This window comes from Gymnoscopelus braueri (assembly GCF_963280865.1).
Source record: "Gymnoscopelus braueri genome assembly, chromosome: 16".
Classification (NCBI taxonomy): domain Eukaryota; kingdom Metazoa; phylum Chordata; class Actinopteri; order Myctophiformes; family Myctophidae; genus Gymnoscopelus; species Gymnoscopelus braueri.
In genome coordinates, this window is record NC_137616.1 from 16,357,408 (window position 1) to 16,376,571 (window position 19,164).

The 19,164-nt window shown below is 41.6% G+C and overlaps 1 protein-coding gene across 4 annotated transcripts in view; it reads right to left on the bottom strand.

The window, feature by feature from the left end:
• ptprk (protein tyrosine phosphatase receptor type K) overlaps nucleotides 1-19,164 on the bottom strand; it is a 133,996-nt gene that overhangs the window by 113,881 nt on the left and 951 nt on the right. The window lies entirely within an intron of this gene.

Here is a 19,164-nt window from a genome sequence, read left to right on the forward strand (position 1 = left end):
GAGGTGAGAGGTTAAATGCTGGCCAATTAACATTCATCACCGAGTTCTCTAGTGTCAAATCGGCGAAGCGGACACACACACACACACACACACACACACACACACACACACACACACACACACACACACACACAGGACAACACACACAAGGAGGGTCTCTGTGTCAAACTCTCATCTCTCCTCGTCGCTGCATCTCTCTCTCTCTCCCCATCTCTCTCTGTCTCTCTCTCGGCTTGTCGGGCTGCACCACTTGTTATCTCAGGCAAACAGCGAATGTAAGACCTCCATACGATTTATTTTTCAATGTTTGGGTGGGACAGGGCGGGGGTATCCTAATGTCATCTAATCTCTATTATGGCCTTACATTTTGGAACTGTAATGTGATATTCATAGGGGCCAACGTGACAAGTCACCATACATGATAGTTTACAACACCACTGTGTTGATCTCTCTAGAGATACTAGATTTACCAAAATGTCTGTCTGTCTGTCTGTCTGTCTGTGTGCGTGTGACTCACCACATCCAAACTCACTGACTGAGTGGCTTACTAAATGTCAAGTAACTGATTTAATCATTTTAAACATAAATTAGACTCTAATTAACAAACGCATAAACTAGCTGAGTACCACACTCGTTAACATGATGTCACCATATCATCCGACTAAGTACCAGAGTTACTGACAAAGTGACATTTTCTTAAGTCTGACCTTCTCTCTTAGTGTAGGTCCTAAACTAACAGTCACGCATATACACACACATGCCACGGTTTCACAGCAACGCACACACACACACACATGCAGTGATGAGTGAGGGGGCCTGCATCTCTCGCAGCGTGTTTCTCTGCTCCGAGGCAGGAGATTCTGTCATCGCCACGGTTACTGTCAGGACGCATCACTGGTAGCCGTGGCAACTAATTAAGAACTGCCTGTCAGCCCCCATGGTCAGTATGTATGCACACACACACACACACACGCACTGCAATTAACTACCTGCCACACTCACAAACTACTCCTCCCTGTGCCTCCAAGACACACACGTAAACACACACACTTTCTGGTCAGTGCTAACTATAATTCTGCCACTACATATCAGCATTCAACGTACAAAAAGTGTTAGTCACCAAAAGTCACAGCCCTCAAGTCCCAAACACGCACACATGCGAGCTCGAGCACACGAGCACACACACACACACACGTAATTTGGATGTCTGATGCTGATACAAAATGAGGTGGCTCATCAGAACTCTTGACAAGGTGGCCATTGGCTTTTGTTTTTTTTCTAATGTACGTTTGATAGATGACTCTTCTATTGTCATCTCAACCCAGCAACAACACAGCATCACAAGAAGAGAGACCACATAATGTACATGAAGAACATTGAAATCATCACCATTCAACACACGCACAAACAAACAAATAAATAAATGAGTGAGTCCTTGCATCTGTCCACACCACATTAAACAGTCATGTGAATTATCTCACTGAACACTGTGTGTGTGTGTGTGTGTGTCTGTGTGTCTGTGTGTGTGTGTGTGTGTGTGTGTGTGTGTGTGTGTGTGTGTGTGTGTGTGTGTGTGTAGTAATGAGGCGTCACTATAAGAGAGACGTCGTCACTGAAGGTAGAGTGATCGGTGTAATGAGCAACAGAGGAGAAAGGAGAAGCGAGATGAGGAGAAGAGTGGGACATATTCATCCATCGTGTCTTTACGCTTTGATGGATCACGCATCATCTCATGCCAGCAGTGCGGCTCTGCAAGTGCTCTTAAACCTGGTTCAGGCGAAAGATTCGCAATGTGCAAAGTCCGATTTACATTTCATCGCCCAATGATGGAACATGGCGAAAATAGCCGATCTACAAGCTCACAACAGCCCACGAATGTGGCATGTTGTGAGCTCGTAGGTTGCCTATATTTTCGGTATAAATTAAAGTATAATTTATAATTTGAACATTCCGAAGAAAAATCGCAGCGGTCTATATCAACCCATAGATGACTGTTAAAAGAATTGGGAGAGGCTGACACACAACAGCGCAAACACTGGCTGACTGTGTGTGAGTAGTGCTGGTGAGTGTTACACTGGTCTGCTTTTAAAACTGGTCCAAGTATGAGCTCACACTGTATGACAGAGCAATCCACTGGTGTAAACTCTTGATAAAAATGTCACGCAGTCCGCTAGACAGATTTAAGATGGGCGTGTTTTGTGCAGTGTGTCTGTTGTCTTTGAAGCCAGTTACATGTAATGAAATCCCCCCTCCCTGCCTTACAATCCTGGACAATCCAAAACAGAGTCACCGCAGAAAGACAAATAGTGAGGCCGATTTTGGCTGAGAGAAACCCTCCAATCACAGGCGGAGAATTCCACACAGCTCATAATGTAAACACACACACAAAGCTGAGAGTAACAGGAGCAAAGTCTCTCAATCCATGTTACTCTCTCTCGGTCTCAGTCTCCTCCTTTCTGTTCTGCTCTATATGCACAGGGATGTGGGGTCAATTGCTCTCAGGCTCACATTGTGACTCTCACTTTCAGTTTACATGCATCCCCTACATTGCCAAAGAATAACTCAACTATTTGCCTCCCTATTCCCTAAAGTGGAACACTACAGTACACTACAGTTCCCATTCCAAACATACTTTGGTAGATTAATCCCAAATACTGGAAAGCACGCTCAAGACACGGAAGGCATTAACAAATAGTGATTCTCAAACATTTTCATGTCAAGGAACCTCAAATTGATGTACTATATGTATTTGGCCTCGGACCTCCCATTTGAAAATATTTTGTGCTAAGGACCCCTACAAGAGAAGAGTCGAACATTTTAAGTGTGTGTGTTTAAACTGTTCCTCATTTAGCTGGGGACCCCCGGAAGCCCCTCAAGGACTCCCGGGGGTCCTGAGATCCCACTTAAGAGAACCAGTGTTATACAGGATATGTCCTTGGGTGAGACACGGCAAAGAAAAAATGAGCACTGCATCCTAAAATCACCTCAGCCCTCCCTCTCCCACTCTGCCTCCTGCCTCTCTCTCCCTCCTGCCTGCTATCACCCCTGGCAGCCACCCTTCCCCTACCATGTGTTCCTGTATGGTCTTGTATCAACTAGATATGGAGGAGGTAAGGAATGAGAAAGTGCAGCTGGAAATGTTTATTGTGTCAGTCTGCTCTGTTCATGTGTGTGTACCCCCCCCCCCCCCTTATCACACTTCAAACAGCTAACTGCTCGGCTCTCCCAGAGTTTTTTTTATAACGTGGCATGCTACAGACTCCAATTCATTTCTATACTCCCGTTATACCATACCATAGACTCCTATTCATTCATGTATTCTAGGGAATGTAGGGATGCAATATATCGTCAATTCACGGTAACAGAAATTTCTCGATTATTATCGTGGTCCTGTGACAGCATCTAGGCATTTGGGACAAACATTTTACTATTTTTAGATAGATAGATAGAAAGATATATAAATACACCTTTATTGATCCCACAAGGGAAATTCAGTCGTTAATAGTGAAATATTTCCTTGAACAGCAGCGGAGGGATCCTATGATCACAGTGATCATATGTTCAGATGCTTGCAGGTTTTACACTGATCTTTATAACATCCCTCCTGTAGGAAACCTTAGCAGATGTTTTAAAGATCAGTGACAGATGGGTGGACTTCATGAGCAGAGCTATATTAAGCCTGAGTTATACTCAGTTGTGTGGCCGTGTCGTGCACCAAAAATAGCGAACAAGCTTGTAGATCGGCTTATGCGCGACACCGGTACGATACTAAGTATGAATCAGGTTTAACATTCACAGCTCATGTTATGACATGAAAAACTAAAAGTAGAGTCCTATAAATGTATTTATTAGTGATTTTAACTTTTTTTATATTGTGATAAATATCGTATCATAATATTATCGGATTGTGAGTTTTTAGTATCGTTATCCATTATTCTTACACCACGTTATAGAGTAGAGACCATAGATATATACACCATACAACAGATTCCAATTCATTTACAAATTATGTTATACTACATTACTTACAGACACTATTTCTTTATTCAGCTACCACACTATATTGACTCACATATATTTTCAATCATACAACCCTCCCATCTCATTAATTGGATGTTCTAAAAGAAAATACTTTCACTGAAATGTGTAACTTTGTTAGAGAAGCCCTGGATGCAAATATGGAGTCTTGACTATGGCATAAATGGCATTTATTCTGACACAAGTTGATGGTGAATGAAAACTAGGTTTGCAAGTTGTGACGGAGCATGCAAAATTAACAGTGGCAGACAAAGAGGTGGTAAGCTAAGGAGCTTCACAAAAAGAAATGGTCAACATAAAAGGTGGAAAAGTCCGTCTGTTACACAGGCCTGTGACGCGTTAATAGAGAACTTCAGTCTCCAGTTTAAGTCCCGCTTGATTGTGCAGTAAAAGCTATTCTGACGCACTTGTGGAGGCTTTAAAATCGTGTGTGACTTGAACTTCACATTAAGCAAACATGTGGGAATGATTCAGCTCTTGCTATGTGATTCAAGCAACTGTCATAACAACTCTGTAAATGTGTTAACAGCAAAACTATTTTCAAGCCCTGAGTGACACGGCTGTAAGCACACGTCACTGTCGACCCTAACGATTCCATTTGCACACATGGGTAGAAGTTTTCTGCTGGGGTTTGCTGGTTGCTCAAGAGAGCCTTTATTGTCCTGTTTCTAGGTGACATCATGCAAAAATATGATGATCATATTAACATTCCATTTGAACACATCGGTAGAGGTTTTGAGCTGGGGTCTGTGCGGTGCTGGTTGCTCACGAGAGCCTTCATTGTCCCGTTTCTAGGTGAAATCATGCAGTAATATGATGAACATATTAACATAATATACTATCCATGTGCACTGCTCTATATGAGAGGACAAAATAAGACAAACATAATCTTTATATGTGAAGCTGACCCTAGGTTTGTCTAATAAATATATGATAATAACCTGCTTTATCAAAGCTATATTGATAAGTCTTCACCAAAATAAACACTATATGTATTATTCTGTTGCAGTGGTGTACACAACTCCAACAGTATTCACTACAAACATAACAGACCACCTAATCTTTTCCAATTTCAGCATTAGCGTATCACTTTCTTTTTCTCCCTCAGTCTCACCCTACCCTGGACTGCTAACCTTAATATGCTGTTCCCTGGGAAACTCTATATGAGCAAACATACAGAGAGACTTGCTGAACACACTAACACACATGTACTTGACCGTGGTAAAGTACAAGTGGTTAGCTTGAGGCCAGAGAGAGGTAAAATGTGGCTAACCCGAACCACATGTATGGCTCTCTCCCTCTCCCTGTGTGTGTGTGTGTGTGTGTGTGTGTGTGTGTGTGTGTGTGTGTGTGTGTGTGTGTGTGTGTGTGTGTGTGTGTGTGTGTGTGTGTGTGTGTGTGTGTGTGTGTGTGTGTGTGTGTGTGTGTGTGTGTGTGTGTGTGTGTGTGTGTGTGTGTGTGTGTGTGTGTGTGTGTGTGTGTGGGTGTGTGTGTGTGTGTGTGTTATACATGGAGTAAAGCACCCATAGCTCCCAAAACACACAGATTTGCCCACCCAGCCCTCTCTCTCTCTCTCTCTCTCTCTCTCTCTCTCTCTCTCTCTCTCATGCCTGGTAGGTAGTGTGTGTGAACGAAAGCACATGACTGCCATGAACAGACCGATAAAGTTCATGGCTTTTTAACCTATTTGACCACAGAAGCTTCACACATGCTCCAGCAATGCTATGTTGTGCATTCATGCAGCTATGTAAATTCCAGCCAATTTCGACTGCTGGATGCTGAGCAGCCCTGCTCTGAACAGCTCAATGGCACTTTGACAAAACTGTTGAGGGGAGACTGTTAAAGGAGGAGTTCACCCAAAAAATTACTTATTTTCTATCAATTGCACACCCTATGAAGCCTTGAATCCATGGATTCTTTTTAGTTTTTGTCGCATTCCTAAGCCAATAATTTGTCTCCCGTCTCCTACCGGCTAATGTATCCGGTAGGAGACACAAAGTAGATTATTTGTGTCTCCTACCGGAAATACACAGGGTCATCAAATTATTGTCTTAGGATGCCACAAAAACAAAAATAAATCCATGAAATCAAGGCTTCATGGGGTGTGTAATTGATAGAAAATAAGTAATTTTTTGGGTGAACTCCTCCTTTAAGTCAATTACCCCACCCACATTTTCCACTTAATTCAGAAATTAAAACCACAATCATCAATTGTCCAAAACACACACACACACACACACACACACACACACACACACACACACACACACACACACACACACACACACACACACACACACACACACACACACACAGTGGGGTTAAGAGTAAACTGTAAATTGCTGTGTGTAACAGCACCAGCTAAATCACTGTCTGAAACAGGGAACTAACTACACTGTTATGGAATCTAACAAAGACAAAAACTGATTGTGAATGACAAAGGAACACACTCACACATGCGCAAAAACACACATTTTATAACCTGAGCTTATATTTTGTAGTTCACCTTGTTGACAAGAAATAACCTTTTCAGACAGAATGACACAGTGAGTCACTGTTACGTTTGCGTTTGTTTGTGTGCGTGTGTACGTGTGTGCGTGCGTGCGTAGGTGCGTGTGTATGAAAAGAGAAGCTGAGTATAAGAGACAAGTTGTGTCATGTAGAGGTAGCACTGTATCTGTTAACTGTTAGCCCAACAAGACAGCTCTCCTGGCACACACAGAGAGAGAGAGAGAGAGACACACACACACCTTTATTTACTTTCGGCCCAATGGAGGCACACAGAAAGTTAATCTAGCTACTTAATGAAATGAGATCGTTCTAGAGCATGGACTTGTACAGACAGGGGCAGGGAGAGGTAGGGTGTGTGTGTGTGTGTGTGTGTGTGTGTGTGTGTGTGTGTGTGTGTGTGTGTGTGTGTGTGTGTGTGTGTGTGTGTGTGTGTGTGTGTGTGTGTGTGTGTGTGTGTGTGTGTGTGTGTGTGTGTGTGTGTGTGTGTGTGCATGCGTGCGTGCGTGCATTTTGTGATTCATAGTTAAGTTGACTCAACTGAAAACAGAGCAGAAAGAAAAATCTAACAAAAGCATTCCAGAGAAGGAGTCAGATTGAGAGACCTTGGCTTGGACCAAGTTAAAGGGAGGAATCAGGCGTGAGAATGCTGTCGACATAGTAGAAAAGAATTTGCTCCTCACTGTTGAGCCATCTCCTTAAATCACAATAACATGGCCTTTGCGGTGGTTGAAATGGAATTTTCTATTTTTTTTTTTAATGAAATATATAAAATAGCAAGCTTATAAAGTGTTGCGATTTGACGCATTGTGAGTTTGTCTATTTTCGCTCTTCGGACAACGAAGTATATGGAGCTTCAGTGGCACATGGCCAGACTAGGGTGATGTAGATGGGTAACGCGTTGAATCAAACCATAAGTGAGAGTCGCTTCTGTGCACCGCTGCCTTCATCGCCGTCTTTTCATTCCTTCCTCAGACAACCAAGGCTAGATTCATGAACATGAAAGAACCACTTCAGTTTTGTCACGGTTCCTCTTGGAAGGTCGAAGCGAGGAAATAGAAGAAACGGGAGAGGAGGGGAGGGATGGGGAAAGGCAGATTATGTGAAGAAGAAAGAGGGAGAGGAACAGGAGAGGTGGAGAGAGAGAGAGGTGGAGGAGAGTACATGAGAAGAGGGGGAGGGTTTGATCAATGTTGTGTTTCTTTGTTTAGGTTAGTGGGCCATAAATTCCAAGGAGAGGGAGAAGAGCAGTGGGGGAGGGGGGGGGGGCTGAGGGGAGCGGAGTTATACTTTAGTGTGCTGGGAGAGCAGTGGCGGAGTGGAGGGAGAGGAGGGTATTTGTTTGACTGAACCAACTGATTTCTCTCCGCTCTACTAGACATAGTGGAGTCTGCTTAGTATCAACACGGCAGGGGGGAGGTGTGTGTGTTGTTGCGAACATCAACATAAAAAGATTAAGAGTCAAACGCAAAGCTGACCTGAACACCAGGCCTCAACAATAAAGGCGTTTTTAGCAGACAGATGGAAAACGACTCCATGTTTGGAGTTTTTCTTTTTACAAATGTGGAAATGTACTTTGCAGCTCTGGGTTCTTAGGTTTTCTTAGAGAAGATTGTGTGCACATCGTATGCCTGTATTTAGGCCAGGTGCTGGACATCAAGGCATCAAGGCGAGAATCAAGGAGAAGATAAAAACATCCTCACACTGTTTTTAAGCTCCAAAAACTTTATTTTATTTACTGGCGCAACGTTTCAACCCTTTTAGGTCTTCATCAGGAAAATATTTGCCTGATGAAGACCTAAAAGGTTCGAAACGTTGCGCCAGTAAATAAAAGTATGTTTTTGGAGCTTATAAAACAATGTGCAGATGTTTTTATTTTCTCCTTATATCTTTTCTATCGACAGAGACCACACCCCATTATATTTCCTCCTCACAACTCAAGAGAGCCTATACTTGCCTGCACGGTTTAGCCAGAAGATCAGCCAAAGCTAAACTTCTAGGAAGGGGCTTGAGACACTCATGCTGCTCTCACACATGCACTGTGTGCCTGATTTATAGTCTGTTGCACGCCAGTGCCACACATCGAAAATATCAGATCTACAAGCTCAGCTATGAGCTTGTAGATCGGCTAGTTTCACGCGTGCAAGTATAAATCAGGCGTGACCCTCATCTTATCTTAGACATTATCCGGAGGGCCTTTATGTGAGACCGCAAATGTCCGAATCAGTAGGACCGGACATGCAATGGACTTCAGTAACACGAGATGCAATGCTGGCAGAAAGAACGAAAGAAAGAAAACAGGTGGCCGGTGGACATGGGGCTTCACGCATAGTAAATTCCATGACCCTTGTACCTATGGAACCCATTCACAAGCCATTTTTAGAATTCCCTAAATGCATGGTCACCAATCTGCAAAGACAGGTTCTTCATCTGTGAAAAGGCTGTCTAGAGAGTCAGGGTACACCAGACTGCAATCTTAGCGCTTACATGAAACAAATCCCCTTTCCCACTTGTATAAAATGGCTGTAATTTACGGGTATATTTAATTTTGGCATCCTGTGGTTAATACTGGTTGAGCATATTCTATTATGAAAGACATTTTGAACCCAAGGCAAGAGTTTGTTTGTGATATTTGGACGGAACATTACAAATACTTCTTTTGATGTTTTGTTTTGATGTTTTGTATTTATTTAGATTTGCTCTAGTTCATTTAAATCACTGCTAAAATGACACACTATGGAGCATGCTAAATTATGATGCAAGTCATTGAAAGTCTTGATGCAAGTCATTAGAGATTGAAGTTATATTAACTTGAAGTATAAACGTTCTTGTTAATGATGGAAAACTATACCCCTCTAAACTCAAAACTAACCGTAAATTGCTCGTAATATTTCAGTAATTCAGATATTTTCTTTTAAGATATTTTGGGATTTTCTGCCTATAATGATAGTAGAGAGAGAGACGGGTAGTGACACAAAACTCATGGGGCTCTGAAATCGAACCTGTGACTTGTGCATTAGAGCAATGTGGTATGCGCCTTAACCGCTATTATGAATTATTCATTGTATTTACGAATTGGATCATTCTAACTAATTTAATATTCATAGTAGTGTTTAATTGTACAGCAGTCGGGGAGAATATGTTAAGCATGCAAAATTTAGGATTTAACTTCAATATTTAGATGTGGAGACACGCACTGTTCATTGAATGATTGATTGAACACTTTATCAGTCAAAGATGTAAACAGCACGGAAATACAATAACACTCGGGCTAAAAGGATAACACAAAATCGTCCTGGGAACTTGTTTCCATCGTGGTCCTATCAGGGGCGGGTAGGTACTCGTGTGGGTGTGGCGGCCTTGCCGTCTGTTCATCAACCATAGATGAGAAAAAGTCGGACAGACCTTCGAACAGACAGATAACACCTTGTGTAACATCACTTAGAGTGGGAAAAAATAGCTGCAGAATATCTCTGACAAGATTAATTCTCTGTTCACGCAGATAGACACATTCATCTATCTGTATCGTCAGCAAAGATGTATGGTGGGGAATGAGATGATAATCTTAATGGACTACTGGTCATCTGTCTCTAAGCCCTGATATGTGTGTGTGTGTGTGTGTGTGTGTGTGTGTGTGTGTGTGTGTGTGTGTGTGTGTGTGTGTGTGTGTGTGTGTGTGTGTGTGTGTGTGTGTGTGTGTGTGTGTGTGTGTGTGTGTGTGTGTGTGTGTGTGTGTGTGTGTGTGTGTGTGTGCGCTCGCTCGCACACGCACGCACACACACACAGGGTGTTTATCGGTTTGTATCTAGAAAGCTTGCTCTTTTCCTCTCCAACTGAAATCAGCTTAAAAGTAGAGGAACGACAACCACATCTCTGAAATCCTTAGTTATTTTAGGACCCTACCTCACAAAAGGGAAAAGTCCTGATTTAATAATGAATATTTTTACATTTCTACAAAACGAATGTGTAAAGGGGAAAATGATCTGTGTATGATGAAAGAATCCTCAATTGAAACAAATAGAAATGCAATACGCTCTAGAAAATAAATCCCATCCTTGTTTTTGTGATATCAGGTCTCGTTGGTATACAAGTGGGACTGTGGCCCGTGGGGTTTTAATATGACACTAACAAACAGAGATCTGAAATGGAGAGTTAATCCACTACACATACATTGCCAATGGGTGTGTGTGTGTGTGTGTGTGTGTGTGTGTGTGTGTGTGTGTGTGTGTGTGTGTGTGTGTGTGTGTGTGTGTGTGTGTGTGTGTGTGTGTGTGTGTGTGTGTGTGTGTGTGTGTGTGTGTGTGTTTGTGTTTCATGACAGATGTCTTCTTAACTGGACTAATGGAAATCACTTCAGCTGCAGCCCAAATAGCCCTACACACAGGCGCACGCACAGATGCCTTTTGGCTATGTTAACATGCCTAGTCTACCTGAAAGCTTAGGCTCATATACCTAGCCTCCCCCCAACACACACACACACACACACACACAGGCTGTCAAACCTATTCAATATGCAGGCAAAATCCCCTACCTCAAGTAAAAAGGCACAGCGAACATTTTCTAGACAATTTATCTTTCCGTTTGAACAAACAAGTACGTAACTCTATTGTTATAGCTCTAGCAAAAGCTGTAAATCAGTTTGTCTCCCTGTGCTTGATACTATGGCTTAACAATATGTTCCTGTTGAGTAGCTTCATCATAATCAAAAGAGGGGGAAAAAGGACTCCCTACATCCCTTTAGTAGAAAAACAATCGAATCATATGGATCTTGGGATCCACATTGGAATGGCGTGGACCCAATGTGAATCTCAGACTTAATCTGGCCAGCCTGAGACGTCAAAAAAGTTAAGTAACATTATTTTTGTGGCTTCTGGCAGTTCACAAGAAATTTGTCCCTGATCTGTCCGGCAGTTTGAGAGAAGCTCTGAACACAGAGACAGACAGGCAGACTCTCTTATAGATGCCTAGAGTCCTGCAGGCAGCGGGCCGTAAAAAACTAAAAGGGGTAACAGCCTGTGATACTGAAAGCTGGAAGATGAAGTCAGCTGTCAGTGTGATAAAGGATCAATTAAAGAGCTTGGTTTTCTGCAATACCTCACTGTTTGTACCCACAATTTGACCTTGAAATACTGTACTATTGACATCTTAGACACCTCACCCGACCCATGATGCGAGTGACCTTAGATTTTTCTTATAGCATACCATAGTTTTTATATTTTCATTGACTTGACATTTTTCAGAGCAATGACTACTGCTGTGATCATGCATACACCGAGTGTATTGTGTGACGTGTACTATGTTACTAACCAGTCAAAAAACAAGTCCTCATTAACACATACTGTGAGACAAGAGGCAGCAAGACAACGAGAAGAGAAGAGAAGAGAAGAGAAGAGAAGAGAAGAGAAGAGAAGAGAAGAGAAGAGAAGAGAAGAGAAGAGAAGAGAAGAGAAGAGAAGAGAAGAGAAGAGAAGAGAAGAGAAGAGAAGAGAAGAGAAGAGAAGAGAAGAGAAGAGAAGAGAATCTCAAACATAAACAGTTTGCCGGAGTGAACAAAGTTACAGAGTTCCTTTTAATAAAGACCTGGCTCAACTGAACAAACAACACCTGTAGACTTCAAACTTCCAGACAGTTGTCCAAGTACAGACAAGGAGACAGAGCCTGGCAGATGGAGACATGCACGGAGACGAATGCCTGACAAAAAAAAAACACAAAATAGCCCTGGAGAGTGTCTGTCAACTAATTTAATACTGAACCAATGGTTCCCTAAAGCACCATGTCATTATAGATGCCCCCTGAAAGTTCAAAGTAGCAACAAAAAATCTCCTTTACATCAAACAGTAGGCTATACATTACCAACAAAGAGTTTCATGGCATTAAAAATACTCTATAATGTTCTGTGTAGGACCAAATACGTAGGCCCATAAGGCATGACATGGTTCTGCTCTAAAATCTACAGTGTTAAAAAAAACACTGTGTCAAGGAAAAGATGGCTTGGAGATCACTAAGCAAGTGGACGTAGGTGAAATCGCTACTAAAGCATGGAGTGAAGGAGGGATGGAGGGTTACGAATGACCTTGTTAGATGGGTTGTCTGTATAGTAAAAACAATTATAAATAAGGCTTCGGAACAGTGATGATCGTTATGATGGTGGTGATGACGACGATGATAATGGATGATAAAGCTCAGCTCTTGGCTGGCCAATCATAACTCACCCTTCTCAGAGCGTCCCATGTGAGCTGGGTCCAATAGAAGCAACAGAGAATAACAACATTAGATTGGATAGCACATATACACATAGTACTGTACAGTACTGTATACATACTGCACACAGTGACTACACACCATGCACACAGTGGCTGTGTTGTACAGCATGTGGATCCACACATCTCTTCAGTCACATTTCTGCCATGTTCTATAACATTCCATTCCCAACAACAAGAAATATCTCAAACTTGGCTGCAGTAGGTGGATGAAAATATGCAATACTGTTTTGATTGTCCTGAACTGTTGAAATGAAAACATCAAAACCACAATCCAATCACAGTTTCATCGTTTGTACAGGGAGAAATTTCATGAAATTGAATTTGGTTTCTAACGGAAATATGGGACCAAAAAATAATACACTGGCTGTAGTGACAAATCTCATCAAGTTGAAACAAGCACAAATGCCAGAAAATGAAGCAATTTTCTTTTTTTTACCAGATCTCTCTCTCTCTCACACACACACACACACACACACACACACACACACACACACACACACACACACACACACACACACACACACACACACACACACACACACACACACACACACACACACACACACACACACACACACACACACACACACACACACACACACACACACAATGAGGACAATTAATTCACCTACAATTTTTTCCCAACACCCTCATCACTGTGTGTCTAGCCTTAGCCTTTACACTCAGCCATTTTGAACCCCAACCCCTACCTAGAATTAATACTTTCTCCAACGAGGTTTATTGTGGTGATATTTGAGCCTCAGTAAATGGCAAAGACATCATCTCTCTCTCTCTCACATGCACTCACAACAGCCAGATTCTCCATTAGTATATCATTATCACCTCAATGCGACTGCCCTTTGGATTACACAGCTGGTACTGAGGCTACTCACATCTGTGTGTGTTTCTGTGTATGACAGAAGACTGTGTGAGCCTGTGTATGTGCATGTGTTTGTGTCTGTGTAATGTAATTAATCAGTTGGAAGCGTTGATTACTTAATCAGCCATTAGAGGCCAGCGTGTGCGTGTGTGTGTCCGTGTGTTAGTGCACAAAGCAGTGGCAGGTTTCAAGTCGTCTTGTTACAGCAGCTGTGAAGCCGACGAGAAGAGAGTCGTTGCTGTCGGGAGGAAACCTTGTGTGTCCAAAAATGTTCCTTTTTTGTTATTTTAAAAACATTTTAAGTACGGTAGTTAAAATAGTGACCTACAAGCTCGCTTGTAGGTCAGCTATTTTAACAATGTGTGTGCAGCACTCTACTGATGAAGTAGGGCATTAATTTATGAAAAAAATTAAAGTTGAAATTTGGAGATATGAGGTTTATGCACGACAGCAACAAGATGATACATAGTCCAATGTGCTCATCAGAGGAGGGAAGTGTACATAATCCAGCTCCCCGTTAATTTCTAATGAAGGATTACTATTGTGCTGATTTTGGTGTTCTGCATCACCACCCCTGTTTTATCATCATTATTATCATTATTATCAACATCTATAAAGCATGACCCAGAACAGAGGAATGTCCAGCAGGATGTCCTTCTAGTACAGTGAAGTAAGACTATTAAAGAAAAAAAAGTGCATGTCCTATACTCACAAGGCCAGCAGTTCAAAAGCAAAATAAAGCATGAAAAAGCATGATCTTTGTCACATGTCTCTTTCTTCATTTCCCTCTATCTTTGCTTTTAGTCAAGCTAAGAGGGCAAGGCAGTAAGGACGGCAATGTCAGCTCTGGTCGGACACTCTTTGGTACCAAGATAAGTACCAAGATATCTTGAAGACTACTGGCTGGATTGCCATTCAAATTGCTAAGCGCATGCATGCTCCCCAGAGGATGAACCCGACTGATTTTGGTGACCACATGGCCTTTCCTCTAGCGCCCCTTTAGGCCAAAATAACTAATTACACCCACAATATCTGAAAAATAATGCCGAGCTTACTCATGCTACCCAGAGGATGAATCCTAACCATTTGAGTGACTTCATAACTGTCTTCTAGCACCATCCTCAGGCCAAAATGTAATGTTTGCACACAAGAATCTTTCTTACAATCCAATAGCCAGATTGTAGAATGAAGGCTGCCGGTGGCTTTTCCTCTAGCACCACACTTAGGCCACTTGTTTTCCTTTTGTAGCTTATTTTTTTCTTTCAGTACTTTCTTTTATTTCACTTTAAAGCTTTTGCTGTTGGTTCAAACCACATTGGTCCAGTTGTGTGTAAAGAGCAGCACAACCTCTAGGGGCTGCTAGCAGTGCTTTTAGAGTCTAAAATTTAGACCTTGTTCCGTTTCTTCCTGTCTCTCGCCGTTTCTCTCTTGTTCGCTCTATGTCTTGCTCTCTCCACGAGGTAAATAAGTAGCTGGAGACAGAGGTACATTTCAAACACAAGAAACGTACACAGTCTAATAAGGGATGAACTGATGAATGCTCTCGCCCAGATTAATAACATTACCCCCACACACACACGACTGCATGCACACACTAATAAGGCACCGGCTGAGAAAAGGAGACAGTATTTTCAAAGGAACATATTTCCTTTATTGATATGTGTAGAACAGGTATACTGAATAAAGCAGCCTTTGATTTGAATAAAGGACTAAATGGCAGAAAAACATCTTACATATTTCCCTCCAAAGAAATTCTATTTTTGAGGATGGAAATGTTGCCTAATGTCCATTCCTCTGTGATTAAAAAATTGATAGCACCTAAAAATGTAACTTGGAAGAAAAGAAACTGCCTTAGATTGTTTGCCTTTTTTGCAAAAGGGGACATTTTACATGAAGATGATGAAATGTAAATGATAGCAAATCATTACACATGATTGCCTGTCAATGGACTTATGAGAGACTTGAAAGCATCAGAGAGATTTGCGGAGAGAGATGCACAAGCAAATGGGCTGAGATAGAGGGGAGCACAAACACACAAAGAAAGACATACATGTGCAGTGACACAAATGCGTGTACACATCACACATGCATGTGTGGTGTTTGCACATGCACACGCGCACACACATACACACACACCCTCCCTCCTGCCAGTTTCAGTCCCTTGTGATAGCCCTGGTGGAGATGTGCACATCCACAAGCCAGCGCTGCTCCCCCCCCACACTTTTCATCAGCGAAACAACATGACAAGATATTTAATTTAATCCACCAAATGTAGCCAAGAAATATTTCTAATTAAACCAACTTAGTTTTAATGTTCAAATACTACTGTCTTTTTTCTTTTCTTTTTTACTATTTTAATTATACCAACTGAGTTGTCATGTTCTATTGCAGCACAGGCTTCTAATTCATCTGGATCACTAATGGAAGACAATTATTTCACTTCATTAAGATTAAAGACGGTTAGAATCTGTGTCACTATACGCAATCAGAGAGGAGAGAGGTTTACATGGAAAAATAAGCCAAATTAACATAAACCCACTTATTGACTTTGTAAAGGCAGAGAGTGAGGAAATGAACTGCGCACACACACACACACACACACACACACACACACACACACACACACACACACACACACACACACACACACACACACACACACACACACACACACACACACACACACACACACACACACACACACACACAATGATGGGCCAAAGCACTGCGAGAGAGACATGAGGAAAAATAACCCTTTGACTTGATGAGAGGAGAAACAGATATGGGGGATAGATAGTTAATGATAAAATTAAGACAAACATCATGAATGTGTTGATATGATATGATGTGTGGTTTGAAATGATTTGTAACTGGGCTTTCTCTGTCATCCTCTACTATGGCTGTTTAAATTGCACCAAGCAGCCAGGAAAGCAATGCTGCCTCAATGGCTTAACGATGCTTCTTCTCACTGCTAGAATATCGGTTGTATCAATAATCGATTATGCCAGGTTTATACACTTCTTAAGCCCTGTATAGGCCTATTTTATACTTTGGCTATGTAAATATAACTGATCTACAAGTTCACAAGCTTGTGAAATTGTAGATCTGCTATATATATTTTTTTCGTTTTTGAAGAATCTCAAAATACCACATTAACACCAGGGTTAATGTGGTTAAGCTCTGATGAACAAGTAGGTAGGATGTAAAATCGGTTATATCATTCTGTACATGGGCCTCTTTCACTAGCTATGTTCTTGTAGGTCTACCATAAGTTACCTGTCCTCAAACCTAAAGAAATCAGAGTTTATTCATAGTCTATAAGGGGAGTTAAAAGAGATAATATCACACATTAATTCAATAAAAAAAAAACTATAATTAACAGTTAATCGTTTTTTATTTTATGTTTTTCCATATGGGATCACAAACAGTTTAGGCCTATAATTAATCTAAGCACATCACTGGTTATATGGTTGGACTTTCTGAATCACTGCCATCATGTTATATTCTTCCTGTCAGCTAATGATGACCTGCCTTGCACACTAAAACAGGCCAATGTTTGACCCGTTTTTATAGTATAGTTTGTTGATTACTTTTGATGCAGTAATAGTCTTTTTTGTATTAAAAGGGTCTTAAAAGTCCTTAAATTGTCACTTCACTGTCATCTGGGGACCCCCCAAAAACATGTGGGGACCCAACCCACAGGTTGAGAACCACTGCACTAAAAACACACCATCCTAGTATTTACTTGCAAATTAACAACCCTCTCAAATTCCCCAGAGAGGGTTTCAAAGGAATTCCACGCATTTGCTCCCCTGAGAGGAGGACCAAATGGACAAACGGGGCGGCGGGGGAGGGGTATGAGGATATAGGGTAATAAAACCACACTAATAAACTGGTCATTAATGACCGGGTAATTAATCCGAAGTCATTAAACGAACCACAGTTTTAATGCCAATGAACGCAGGACCAAAAAAAGTGTGCATGGCATCGTTTTATGGCGCTTTTTGCTTATATTCCCAACACGTACAGCCAGGGAATACTGTGTGTTTCACGGGCTGAAGCACAACACTGTCTCTGTGTTGTCCATAAAGTCACATTAGTTGCGTTTTACGGCGATTTTGAGGTCAAGAGGATAAGAGACAGCTTTGTCGTTTGATCTGTCTCTTTCTCCCAGTCTTGGACTGTCTCTGTCTGTCTGTCTGTCTGTCTTTCGTTCCCTGTCTCTTGTCTCTCTACCTGTCTTTTGAAATGTTTGCTTAGTATGAGCGACTTTGGGCTTGTTATTCTGTAAATATTGGTAGTTGCCTATTTGGGCTTGTTTCCTAATGTTGTGGTTCTTAAACATTTTCATGTCCCCCCCAAATTAATAATGTATTTGTCTGCGGGCAACCATCTGAAAACATGTTATGCCAGGGACCCCCGTACAATAGTTGTGTTGCTAAAATGTTTTAAAAATATTCCACTTTTTTTTTAATTTTCTTCCAAATAATAATAAATTAAAAAAAAGCAATGTATTATGTTTAAAGGGCGCAGGGCTCGCTTCTTTTGTGCTTGTTTTCATAGACCTGGTTGCTTGTTTCTTTCTCAAAACCTGGCAACACTTATCTCGGACTGTCTCTGTCTGTCCGTCTTTCTCCCGTTCCCTGTCTGTCTCTCTACTCTACCTGTCTTTTGCTCTTCTCTCCGAGATAGTTAGTTTAGTGAGTTCTGAGCAGAGCGACTGAATGAATGCGGAACTAAAGCACTGAACAGCAGACATCCAGACAGGTATATAGACAAACAGACAGGTATATAGACAGACAGACAGGTATATAGACAAACAGACAGGTATATTATAGCCTACATGCCCTCTTCAAAACAGGGAGGAATCACGTTTCTTTTAGTCCAAAAACAAGGTTCGTTTCGTTAGTCAAACAGACGGAGCGCGTCTCTTATCTACTATGCCACCTCAAAGTGCCCCAGATCAGAAAGTGGGGGGGAAAGGCTATTCACCTTCCGTCATTCTGGTAGAAATACGTCCGTGAACTGCATAAAGTTACGTTTTAAAAGGTTTCTGTATTGTCGGATACTAGATAGGTGACTACAGTGCATTCGCTACATTTACTGCTGTGCGAAGTTCCTCACGAAACAGGCAAACACCGCCGTGGGTTAGATCTTTTTTTGCATGGTGAATTAAGTAGTTTCATCTTAGCATTTGGTCTATAAATGCTGAAAGGCGAACTGATCCTTGTTGTTGGCGTGTTGATCCACCAACAAAATGAAACATCTGAACTTTAATATAGTCCGGAGCTGTAGGTATAGCTACCGGGGGTCCGTGTCCAACTGTCCATTCACCCAGGACTCTAGCTGTGGCATGTAAACGTTTTATTACAGTGCAACGAAATGGAATGTATGGTTCAACAGTTAACACAAATACACGATATAGTTGTTTTGTAGCCTAACTACTACGAAGCTTCAACTAGACTTTAGGTGTGC